At 42.0% G+C, this 13,062-nt stretch overlaps 2 long non-coding RNA genes across 2 annotated transcripts; one reads left to right on the top strand and one right to left on the bottom strand.

Annotated features, from left to right (window-relative positions):
• Positions 1-7,995: 7,995 nt before the first annotated feature.
• Positions 7,996-9,573, bottom strand: LOC123367609. Its single transcript, XR_006578556.1, has 3 exons — positions 9,375-9,573; positions 8,891-9,082; positions 7,996-8,204 (listed from the first exon to the last, which is right to left on the bottom strand). It is a non-coding gene; the product is annotated as an uncharacterized LOC123367609 (long non-coding RNA).
• A 151-nt stretch (positions 9,574-9,724) lies between these two features.
• Positions 9,725-12,693, top strand: LOC123367610. Its single transcript, XR_006578557.1, has 2 exons — positions 9,725-10,196; positions 12,030-12,693. It is a non-coding gene; the product is annotated as an uncharacterized LOC123367610 (long non-coding RNA).
• The last annotated feature ends 369 nt before the right edge of the window (positions 12,694-13,062 follow it).

Genomic DNA, 13,062 nt, shown 5'->3' with positions numbered 1-13,062 from the left:
CAGAGAAATTCCTGACTGGTAGCCTGGGGTTCTGTCCGTGTGGTAAGGAGAAACAGCTTTTCCCCCTGTTCCCCTCTGCTAAGGAGAAATCTTGGTTGGAGGGAAGGTAGAGTTTCCCATCCTCCTCTCTGAAGATAGCAGGATTGATGAGGTAGAGCCATGTCAAAATGTGACCTGCCCCAAAACATACCTCTGTGCCATCTTCACTCTTGGCAATGCAATGAGTAGTAGGAGCTTATCCAAATGACCCCTGACTTTCACTCTCAGTCCCAAAGAGGGCTCATTTTGATGGGTATGGCGACGCCATCAAATGTGAACCACTCCCCTGGTTTAAACCCCCACCCCAAAGAGAATGTATTTTGATGGGGGACAGTAGTCCAGAAAAATGTGCCTACTCCCCCAAGTTTCACTCATGGCCTTAAAAGAACATATTTTAACAGTTTGGGAATAGGGGTCTGCCCTAACCACCTGGCTACAGAGTCATTCTCACTCTCTTCCCCTGGCCCAATGACTATTCATTGTGAATGGCACTCACCTAGGATGTAGGAGACTCAAGTCCCTGCTCCAATGACTATTTAATTTATTTATAAAAAGTGGGACAGCTTTTATGGGAATGATTTCAGAAAGACCAACACCAGAATATCCCACAAACCGGTGGTTGGGTCACGCACTTGTCAAAATGCTGAAAATCAAAAGGAAAATGTTGAGTTAGATTGAAATGAAATGTTCAGTTTCAACATTCCCAAAACGTTTTGATTGTTTTCAGTTCAGGTGGATCGATTTGGTGAATATGACATGAATTCATGAATATCTGTGTGTCGACAGAAACTGCATTTTTTGGTGAATAAACTGTTTGCCAAAATAATTTTGCCCAGCTCTACTTCTGGACCTCCACTACCATTCTGCTCTCCTACTTGGTGCTATGCAAGGGGTAAGGACAAGAAGCTGCTGACATATATCCTCTATCTTTATTATATAGCATAGTACATACAGTATATTATAGCATAACAGAGATTTTTGTTCTCACACACATCCCGTCAAAGCCCCCATTTCTCCCATCTAATCAGCTGTTCTTTGTTCTAGTCTTTTCCTCCCGCCTCTCTTTAGTCATCTGACCCTCTCTCTTGTCTCCACTCCAGGCCCTTCTTCCCCTCTAAACCTCCCTATTTTTCTGTTCCTCTTCATGCTACTGTACCCCCTCTTTCTTCTTCGCCTACACTGTATGCACATGCAGTCATTATTCCTATAGGGGACGGACTTTTGTATTTGCTCTTCATATTGTCCTGGGACAATTCAAACTTCATTAGTAATAACCCTTAGCGCTTTGCTTCATCAAAGCACCATTCAAATATTAATTCATCTTTTCTGCACCCCTGTGAGGTTGGGATATTATTATCTTCATTTTTCAGATGGAGAAACTGAGGCAAAGAGAGGTTCATTAACTTGGTCAAGGCCACAAAGCAAGCAAGTAGCAGAGTTGGGATTATAACACAGAGGCTCTTAAGACACAGTTCCACGTGCCTGCCTCAGAGGAAGACTATCCTCCCAGTCACTGGTGTGTTGCTGTTCCCCCCAGGCCTTCTCCTCACTTCTGCTCCCTCTCCCTAGCTAATAAATCACAGGGGCGCAGCTTCAAAAAGAAATTGTGTGAGTGAAGTTCAACCCTGTGAAGAATGAGTTGGTTTGAAATCTGACTGAATGTGTTCAGTGACTACTTGAAAGTAACTCCCTACAAGCGGGACTACATTCCAGTGAGAAGTAGAACCGTGGACGGATTTTAAACCTAGAAATCTGGACTTGGCAGAAAATGCTTTAGAAATTCTCCTTCAACCATCAGGACATTAATTGAACTGGAACTGCAGGGAGAAGAGAAACTTAACACACATGCTAGGGCATTGACCTATGGTCCGTACCTAGCAGGAAGAAGTAAAAAAGCTGAAAAAATAAATTAGGCAGCTGTAACCCCAGTGACACAGAATTCTTTCTATTTGTATATGGCATCTAGAGAGCCAGACACACAGAAAAGTTACTGCTGACAGCGAATGCTGTAACTAAAAGAAATTGAAATCGCCAAGCAGTTTAAATATTCCATAATGGGAGAGTTGGTTGAAGAGAGCAAACCTAGGAAAAAAGATTTTGAGAAGACCTGGTGTCAGAGTCTCCTTTCATTTATAGCAGTGTAGGTCAGGATTAACTTTACTAAAGTCAACTCAGAGCTCATCTACACATTGCTTTAGTCTGCACTGGCTGTAGTGTAAATTCTAATGCACACCAGCATGTTGCGCACTAACTGGCCTGCATGGACCCTGCTGGCCTGCATTAAAAGCTCCCGAGCATATGTTACTGTAGAACTGTTTGAAATAGAACTACCTTTAACACGCACTAGGGAACATTCAGTGTGTTCCAGCAGGGTCCACATCAGTTAGTGCTGGACTAAAATTTACACCACTCTGGTGCAAACTAAAGCACTGTGTGTAGGCCTTGCATGAACAATGAAAGAAAACAGAAGGAAGATGAGGTTAACAGTGGGCACAGCATAAATTCACAAGTGGCCTTGTAAATAACATGTAGTTAGTAGATTAAAGAAGAGTAATGTGTGATAAGCTTGCAGCTGCAGTTTTGCTTACTAGAAGACTTTGCAACTGGTGGGCAGTTCATGATCTGTACAGGGACTGGTTACAAAAATTAGTAGACCAATCATAATGTGTGTGATATAAGATATTAACCAACAGGATTACAAGTATTACGTGTATATAAGCTGATTCATGATTTTGTACATTGGATGTGTGTTTATATCCTGTACCCACCTGCTACACTCGAGCCTGTTCAACTCAAGTGTAGTTTGATTGTATGCCAAAAAAGAAACCACAGTGATGAGTCTGGGGTTGAACTGATTTCTTGGATTGCAGAGAACCAGATGAAGTATTCTCCCAGAACTGGATGAGGGGTTCTGGATAAGCCAAATGGAAAAGGTCTCAGAGGGAATCCCAACACTGTGCAGACAAGCCTTACATTTTCATAGCGTAGAGGGAGATTTTCAAAGACACAAATGGCAGTTAGGTGCCCTGCTCCTAAGAACAAGGCCTCTTTAGAGTCAGGTGTCTGATATTTGTGCCTGTCATTATTGGCCAGATTTTCAAAAGAGCTCGTCTCTCAGCAGCAGTCATTGAGACCAAGAGGAGATGAACCCTTTTGAATAGCTGGCTGTATTGCTCAAAAAATAACCTGGTCAGAGTCAGGCCCCATGGCCCTCATTTGTAGAGGTATATTGACATCACCATTAAGATCCTCTCTGCTGCAACATGCTTTGATACTAAGGGTGAGTAACATAATGTGTATGTGAATTTTAATATTTGTACATATTTAGTATCATTTAGTTAGTTTCCTTCTTCTTTTGCCTTTAGCGTCCCTAAATTTTTAAAACTGTCTACAGGAGTAAAGTAAATGCATTGAAACTATATTAAAGAGGTTTTCTCTTTTTTTTTTTTAACAGATGAGTAAATCTGGACATGGATGTTGCATTTAGTTTTGTTGCATAGATATGTGCCTGACTACAGTAGGTTAAAAGGAAATTAAGGGTGGGTGCCACAAGTATTCCACCCTCAGTTCCCTATTCACCTATTGTAATCCATTCTTGTATTTGAACTCAATAGCTTTATCCGCCCATCTGCACTGTGGTTTCTATGCTAAATTGTTTTAAGGGAGATCTTTAATATAACACACACACACGGAGTTATTGAATACTTGGTGCTTACTTCAAATTGTCCGTCTGAATTAGACATGTTTCTAAGATATTAAGTTCAGATTTGGATCAACTTTTGAACTTCCTCAGAGTTTGCATCATGTCACTCTATGATAAAGCTATAGGGCCATTATAAAGCTCAACCAGATCTCAAGATCCTCAAAGTTCAGAGCCGCTTGGTTCTCTAGTCTTCATTTAGGTTCATCTCTACCATGAACATACAATGGCCAGAAGGGGAAGATAATCAGTACGTCGCTGGAAACCCTACATCCCCTAAAGATTAGTGTGAGTACTTGAAAATGCCTGCTGCCTCTGTCAGCAATATGGATAGAATAGAACCTGGCCCATTTATACTCTATACACCCAATAAGTTGTGTGCACACATGCTGTATATTGTCAGTAACATTAAACTAGTTCCATGCCTGGGACCAATGAGCTGCCAATCCGTTCACCACAAACTTCTCTTACTGCACCACCCTTTATCCTGAAAATTGACAGAACTGGTGGTATATCTGCCAAAGAAATGCAGCAAAATACAGACCATCACAAAATCAAGGGTTTTTTACTTTTCTTACATTTCCTTTGCCTTTTCTCTTTTCTGTTCCCCCTTTTCTTGCCACAATTTCCCTCTCTTCTTTCTCTTTATTATCTCATTTCAATCTATTCAATCTCTCCCTGTGTCTTTCCTTCCCTCTGTTTCTGAAAATTCCTCTTCTTCTCTGTTCTTTTTACAGGTCAGAGCCATGCATGTATGTATTGGCCATATTATAATAAATAAAAAGTTGGATTGCAGCGTAGTCTTTTAGTGTACTCTGAGCATAGCAGATTTTGATGTTAACACTCAGTTCCTTCAACTGATGAGAGAAATTAAAAACACAAGTCTGTAATCCTTTCACAGTTTAATTAGAGTAATTCTCCTCCATGAAACTGTGTGCCATCCCAACAATTAATTCTGGGACAAATAGACAAGCATAAGAAAAAGGAAACAAAGAAAAGGAAAACAGGACCTATTAGATAGACTGAATCATCTAGTTCCTTTATTCTGAATCACTCCTTCTCCATTAATCCTTCTTCCTGATCCTCTCATGGCCATCTACTTAGGAAGCAGCTATTACATATGCTGAGAGTACATACAAGTCCAATTAATTCTTCAGGTCCACTCATGTTGTCCTTTCTTCAGTGGCAGAGTCAAGCAATTATAGGTGATTATAGAGTTCTTTAGTTCCAGAAGTATTGGCTTAAGTACAACTAGTTGAAGATCAATACAGACTTCTGGTCAGATGTTTAAAGTTCATGGTTATAAGAAAGTGGTTCTATGATTCTTTGTGGAGGGGGAAAAGATTAAAACGCAACCAAGTAACTAAAACAAAGAATAGCACTCTAACAGAGAAACTCAAAGGAGCAAAAAAACAAACCAGAGACAGGCAGATTGTACAACTTTGTTTACCATCTCTTTGAACCAAAATGTACAATGTTCATGATCAAACTGGATAATTCAACTCATGATTCCTGTAAACTTGGCAAATCTCTTCTGCAGAAAGCCTGTTTTCTTATAAAATGTCTCTTCTGTCTTGCTTGACTGTCATTTAATATGGCTGGCATGTCCCTTTTATCATATCAATAGTGTCCCCTATAGAGAAGGGTGAACCAGATTGGATAAAATAAGAAATGGACTGGCTTTCTGACCAAAACACTGAAAAAAACCCAAACCTTTGGTAGGATTAAAATAACGTTTGTATACATATCTTGTCTTCTCAGTCATTTCCAACAGACCATTCACCATGTCTGAGGAGGTCTGGCAATCTCTGGAAGGTAGGATGTTGCCTCCAAATCTCTTGAATTTCAGGGATTTCTTTGAGTCACAGTGAGGACAGTGGCATCTGTGCCCAAGTCAATTCTGGAGCATGCCTGAATGATGCAAAACTCTGCATACAAACTCAATTGCTTTGTATGAATATGAGACGAAACTATAAAGTTGGCTACGCCTTTCTCCCTCTTTCAGGCAGGAAGGAGCCAAGTTTTTTTTAATCTGGGCTCCATGGATCTAGCCAAATAAACTGCTTTTTCTTTTGCAGAAGAGACTGGGAATAGATTTTAAATGGCCTAAATTTTTCTCTTGGGATGCTTATTTGCCGTTCTCTCTCCTTCTTCCTCTGGCAATATGCTCTACCACCAGCTCACCTTCAAAGCCACAAATATTTCTTCAGGCACTTCTCTTTTATAAAGCTTAGGGAATGAACAGAAACAAAATCATGGGACTTGGGTGAGCAAGCAATTGCATAGGGTGAATGCAAGTGTCAAACTCTCACAACCACCAGTTTGCAAACAATCTGAACAATTAGTCACAGTGAAAAATATTGTAGAAACCATTAGAAAGGAATGCCTTCTCCTGGACTCAGCTGTTGCTTTAAGGTGCTGGCTGGCTGTCCAAGAGCAGGAGGAGGCACCTTGCACTCTAAATGCCCCTCTTTACACACCCACTTAGGGGGTGTTGCAAACTGGATGTTTACAATGCAATAAAAGACCTGCTGCATGGCAACAACTGGATTGGGGTCAGCTGACTTAGGTTCATGGGCTGCAGGGCTATAAAATTGCAGTGTATACTTTTGGGGCTTGGGCTGGAGCCTGGGCTTTGATATAACATAAGGGGGGAAGGTCTCAGAGCCCAGGCTGCAGCTCAAATGTCTATCCTATAATTTTCAGCTGACCCGTGCTCTAAGATTGGTGCTGGAGGCTTTTTATCACAGTGTAGACATTCCCAAGGTGGCCATATAACACCTCGTAATTGGTGACCCTGCTTTGTAACCACTCCTGCCAAGCCTCTCTTGGTTTCTCCTCAGTAGCTCCTCTTTTCTTCCTTTGCTTGGGGTGGGACTGAGTATCTCAGTGCTTTCTCTTTTGTGGCATAGGATTAATGGATTCCTTACTCTCCTTTGTATGTGGAGCTGGCTGGAAGCTCCCAAACCTCTGGGACTGATTTCTTATCTATCCTGCTATGCTTGATTGATCAGAGAGTGTTCCTGGGACTGGTGGTCTGGACCCTCCTTCTCAGTTCAGCTAGAGGTAGCAGAGCATGGGGTCAGTGTATCTCTCACTATTGCAGATGTTGAGCATGAAAAGCTGTCCTCTTTTGCCAATAGTGCAAGTCTCCGCCTGTGGTGTTTATTGCTCCGGGCCAAGATTTCAGACATAACTAGTGGTTTTGGATGCCTCGGTTTTTGATTGACCAACTTAAGATTCCTTGAAAATCAGGTCCCTGTAAGGTATTTCAAATGAAGCACCCCAAATTACTAGTCCCTTCTGAAAATCATGACCTTGAAAAATGAAAAGGACCTTTTTAAAAATCAAACTATCCTAGCCCTCTGCCATGTTCTCATTAAGCAGAAATCACAGAGGGAATCCATTAGTCTCCTATTCTCCTTCATTGCAGAATGTGATTTTTAGCTTCCATCAAGTTCTTTTATATTGTCTCATTAATATTACCATTTGCCTTGGCAGGCACCATGTTGTGACTTAATCTGCCCTGGACCCAAATCAGAGGAGAAATAAGAGTGTCAAACCCCAAAATTAGAAATGATAAACTGATGAAAACGGAGGAAAAAAATGGGTTAGAAATATTTGTTCTGGGTAGAATTCAGAAAAGACCTTGGCTTTCTTGCTTCTACACAGGACAGCACTCGCCACTGATTATGAGACAGAGTTGAAAAGCAATATACAAATGATTCCAAATATCAGTTGCCAGGAAGCAGATGACATGTTAAATTGCTCTGCAGATTGAGAGCTTAATTCAGAGATTTCCTGCTACGGGAATTGCCGGTATACAGCCATTTTGTCTTTTTTTTTTTTTGGCAAATTGGCTGGTGTGGACTGCTGTCTCCAGTAGTTTCTCCTATGCTTCCTGTTGTAGGAAGGCCTGTTTCCTGCAATGAGACTCCTGATTAGAGTCTGCCACTATTTTAGTCTGCAAAGGGTTGTGTAACAGGTTTCTTCTCTGCATTTGATATTGATTTGTGGGAAGTGAAGCCAAATCACAGTATTACCACAATAGAACATCTGATTCCTTTTGAGAAATCTAAAAAGGGCCACAGCTTAATTGAAATAATTGATGCTTAAAGTAAGTATTCAGAGGTACAGCTGAGATTTATTTATTTATTTTGAAAGACTTTCTTTTTCCTGTTTGTTTTGTGACCAGATATTGTCACCTGTCGGTTACATTTTCAAGTATCCTCTAAGTTTGGTTGCCAACTTAAAATTTCCCAGCAGCCACTGGAGCTGATTTTCAGAGCTGCTGAGAAGCCACGGTTACCACTGACTTGATATCTCTGTTCTCCAGCTTCTAATAAGTGGGGATTCTTTTCTTTCTCCTTTTGTCTTGTCTGTTTAGATTTTAAACTCTTCAGGGCAGGGATGGTCTCTTTCTATGTGTCTGTTCAGCGCCAGCACAATGGGTTGGTTGGGGCCTCTATTGTACAAACAACAATGGGAATATATAAACTGTAGGCATGTACTGGTTAGGTGATAGGTGATGTGGGCAAATACTCACTGTAGGGACTAGGACGAGAGCACTGGTGTATTCATCAGCTGTGCCCCTTGTCTACCCTCTTTTTCTCCCTCCTTCTTTCTTTTCAGCTGCTGCTAGTGAGGATTCCCACACACCTGAGCATGGGCTCACCTTCACTACAAATGACTATGTAATGGGGTAGGGACCCACAACTTCCAAAAGGCAAGGTTTTTAAGACAGGAGCTACTTCAGGTCACTTGTTGGAGGATTCTCTGCACCTTGAGGTCTTTAAACCATGATTTGAGGACTTCAGTAACCCAGATGTAGGCTAGGGGTTTGTTACAGGAGTGGGTGGGTGAAATTCTGTGGCCTGCATTGTGCAGGAGGTCAGACTAGATCATCATAATGGTCCCTTTTGACCTTAAAGTCTATGAGGAAAATGGGCTTCCTATTTTTACCCTGCTTCAATACCAGATCCCCTCATTGGGGGCTACATTCTCTATTCCTGCCTTCCATAAAGCAATTGACCAATCCCCATCTATCTCCTGTCCTCTATCTCATTACCTCAAAGTTTTGAGAGCAGGAGATACAAGCTAACTTGACTGATATTGGAATTCAAATTTTCATGGATTTATAACAAAAATGACCTGTTCCTTTCCTGACCACCTCCTGCTTTTTGTGTTCTTGACTTCTTTTCTTCTTCCCCATCATCCTCTTGTTCACCATTCCTAATATCTCTTTCACGCTTTTTTTCTTCCTTTTCTTCTCTTTCCCATTCAGCATCTCTCTTCCCTTCCCAGCTCAGACAGCTGTAAATATAAATCTTCTCCTGTGGTCTCCTGGGTTAATTTTATAGGGAAAGATTATTTTACTTTTCTTAACAAAACAAAATGAGGAAATTAAATGCAACACCCCTCTCCCCTGTTTAAACAACAAAAAGCCTCTGATGCAGGCCAGGAAATTCCAAGTTAACATGACACAGTTCCAAACTCATGCAGTTGTGGAAAGATGGTATGGCTGTGTGAGCTCTTGATAAGTGTTAACCTTCACTTTGATTTATCAGCATGGATCACAACCATACTATTATTCAAAATTTAATGGAGCATACATTCCTTTGATACTATAACACACCTTTTATCAGGAAGGGATTAGGTTGTGTTTCTACTGCCCTATTTGCAACCATTCCAGCACAACAGATTCTGTAAATCTGCCATCAGAGTTAGTAATTTTTTTTATGACAATGTTGTGATGAAAGGTACAAGTGATTTGTACGTTAAGAACCATTTATGGATAAGCCTCCAGCTCATAAAAAGAGCTAATATGCTGTGCACTAGCCACTCCCAAAGAGTCATTAAGGGTATTGTGTAGGAGTATCCCTCTTTGTCAGATACCATGGTGACGAGCATGCCATAAGAACCTATGGAATAGAATAGGGACACTGGAACTTTCTGAGCTCACTTTGTGTTCCAGAGTATGTGGTCTCAGTCAGCAAGCTGGGAGCAGTGGTTTCCCAGGTGTAAGGTGTAGGGGCTGAGGGAGGACAGAGTTTGTTAAGCAGAAGATATTTGTGAGACACCTGGAGAGAGTCTGAGGCCAGATGCTGCAGTGGTGCCTGACCTGAGCTTGTTGCAAGAGGGATTTCCCTCTGCTCCATTTGTTACCACCCTGTTCAAGGGAATAGGACTTGTTTGTTTAGACTACACTAAGAAAATACCTGGCTTTGCATCACAGAAAACCAACCTGCAAGGGCCTGAATTCTGCTACTGCTCAGCAAAGGGACAACCATATTAACTGAAGGTTATTTAGGGCTTGTCTACACTGGCAATTTACAGCGCTGCAACTTCCTCGCTCAGGGGGGTGAAAAAAACATCTCCCTGAGCACAGCAAGGTTCAGCGCTGTAAAGTGCCAGTGTAAACAGTGCCTCAGCGCTGGGAGCCGCACCACTCATGGAGGTGGTTTTTTTTAGAGCACTGTGTAGATTGGCCTCAGGCACATTGTTCCTGTCTTTCTTGCTTCAGAAAGGGTCCTCCAAGCTTCATATCATAACGACCCTATAGGACATGTAGGAATGACCAGATTTGATCTTAGATCGGTCTCTTATGTGGAGAATACATGAAACACCTTGCAGTTCTCATCATTGTGTTTCCACTGGGGAGAAGGAGAATTTCCATAATATGCAGAGATTGGTGCTAATCTTAGGGCTTGTCTACACTGGCAAGTTTCTGTGCAGTAAAGCAGCTTTTTGCGCTCAAACTGCAGACGTGTACACGCTGCCAAGCCACTTTGTGCACAGAAACTCCTCAGTTGCAGCATGGCAAAAATACCACCTTGACAAGAGTCATAAGGCTATTTGTGCAGAGGCTCCAGCGCCCTTTTGCCAGTGTAGACATTTGATTGCTTTCTGCACTGTAATTGGCCTCCGGGGCAGTCCCATAATGCCTCAAGTGACCGCTCTGCTCCTTGTTTTGAACTCAGCTGCCCTGGAGACATGAGCACCTCCCTGTTCAAAGCACCGTTTCTGACAGCCGGTTGCATGCTGTGCTGATCTGCTCCGGGACGCAAAGCAAACCATTAATGTGGAATGCTCATGCTGTTGAACACAGAGGCGGATGTGTGTGTGTGTGTGGTGGAGGGAGGGAGATTGATGTGCAGAGAGCCCAGGGAGGAGGCAGGGCCTGATGTTGGGGTTTCTCCTCCCCCTGCCTCAGGACTGGTTGCTTCCTGCTTCTGTCTGAACTTAAAGACAGCATGCTGACACACTCTCTGTCCCCCAAAATACACTGTTTCCCCTGCATACACACACACACCCTGTCACACACTCTGCCCTTACCCCCACCCCCCACTTCAATTGAAAAGCAGCTGGCAATGTAGTAGGATGCCCATGGAACAATGGGATTGGGAAACTTGCATCATGTGATGCTTTGCCTGCCCCATGAGGCATTGCAAACCTTTCCCAAAGCACTCTGTGGCCAGTTGCACAGTGAGATAGCTACCACAATGCACTGCTGTCTTTGCCGTTGCAAGAGCTCCTAATGTAGATGCGCTCCAGCATCACAAGGAGCACAGTGTGGACATGCAACAGTGGTTTAATTCCAGCGCTTTAATAAAAGTGGTATAACTTATGGCACAGAAGCTTGCCGTCAGTGTGGACATACCCTCAGAAAAGGAACCACACAGAGACTCTACTTCCTTGCGCCATGGCTCCCAGCCCCCTGCAACTCTCTCCCATCTCCTGTCAGCACCACTCAGGAAGGGCTTCTTTTGTTGGCAATAGTCCCAAAACTTTCCCTAAAGGCAAGATCCATAGTGCCAAAAGTGGTCTTGCAGAGGACTTGTGCCAGATTGTTTTGTCAGTGGCCTCCCTGGTAGTTTCTTGGGTTAACCAGTGTGCTTACTGCACTTGTCTGCAGGCCCCCATTCTGCCGTTCCCATGCCTAGATTCCCATCCCACAGAGGGCCATCCCCAGTGTCTGGGGACAGGTGCAATGATGCTGCATTGGCAGCTGACCCACATTTTGTGTCCCCTGGCCAGGAATCCACCATGATTTTTGTCTCTTTCACCCCAGAAAGTAAGAGGGGACAATTTGGCCCATGGAACTGGGAAATCCTGGCTAGTCTGTAAGTGCCACAAAGACAGACCTGGGGTTTATAGTGGATGATTATCTGAGTGAGTTAACAATGTGATGCTGTTACAAAAAAAGGACAAATGTTGTAGGTATTGTAGCAATAGGAGCATTACATGTAACAGTCCAGGTCCTTATTCCACTCTACTCTGCATTGTCTAGGCCTCAACTGGAAACACTGTGTTCAATTTTGGGCATCGCTTTTTAACAGAAACTGAAGAGTGGTCAGAGGAGAACAGCAAATACTGTATGCTGAAAAGTTTGGTAAATAATACCTGCAGCATGAGAAAAGATTAGAAGAGTATATATGGACAAAAGAAGACTGAATAGGCATTACTGTCTGTATGACTAGTTAATGGAATACAATAAAAAGGGGAATTGTTCTCATTAGTCAAAGGGGAAAGAACTAATGAGCTTAAATTGCTGCAAGGATATTAAGGTTAAATCTTGCATAAAACTTTTATAGTCATTGCCAGGATGTTTGAACAAGCTGCAAGGAAGGTTGCTGGAGATATTCAAGGCGAGACTTGAAAAACCCATTGATCATGGATAGCTTCGGAAGCACAAAATCAATTCCACTGTGATTCAAGAAAATGGATAGGTGAACTAAGTGACCCATGACAAGAGAATCTCTTACAAATCTATGTCACCAATCATTCTGTCTGTTTAACGTTTATCCTTTCACGCAGTTTGGACAATAAAACTAGATTGGTCAGTTTCATGTTTGTTTCAAGTATGTTTCTCCCTCTGTTTCTCCTGTATTGTTGTTTCTTGGATTTAGAAGACTGGAAAGAATGTTTTAATAAAACAACAGCTGTTTTTATTATATGCAATGTTTTCATTGACATTTAAGAGCAATAATGAAAACATATACTTCTCCACTTTAAAAATGTCTGTTTATCTCTTTCTTTATATGGCCTTCATAACCATAATATTTAAATTTTGAACTTTTTTGTAATTAACAGAATTTCTTGTGCTTGGATTTTCTAACTAATGTATTGGTTCAAAACAAGGGAGGAAACAGGCTTTAAAATAAAACCAAGATGCTGATGTGGGCAAAGAATAACACTTTTTCTGTGAAAAAGCCTAGCCCTTTAACAATGATTTAATGAGTTACAGTCCTGTGTTAAATGCCAATCAATATTTTCTGTTTGCTACCTTTTGTTTGCTTGTCTGATACCTGCCAGTATCTCAG

This window comes from Mauremys mutica, chromosome 3 (assembly GCF_020497125.1).
Source record: "Mauremys mutica isolate MM-2020 ecotype Southern chromosome 3, ASM2049712v1, whole genome shotgun sequence".
NCBI classification, from domain to species: domain Eukaryota; kingdom Metazoa; phylum Chordata; order Testudines; family Geoemydidae; genus Mauremys; species Mauremys mutica.
This window is presented reverse-complemented; position numbering and strand designations above follow the sequence as displayed.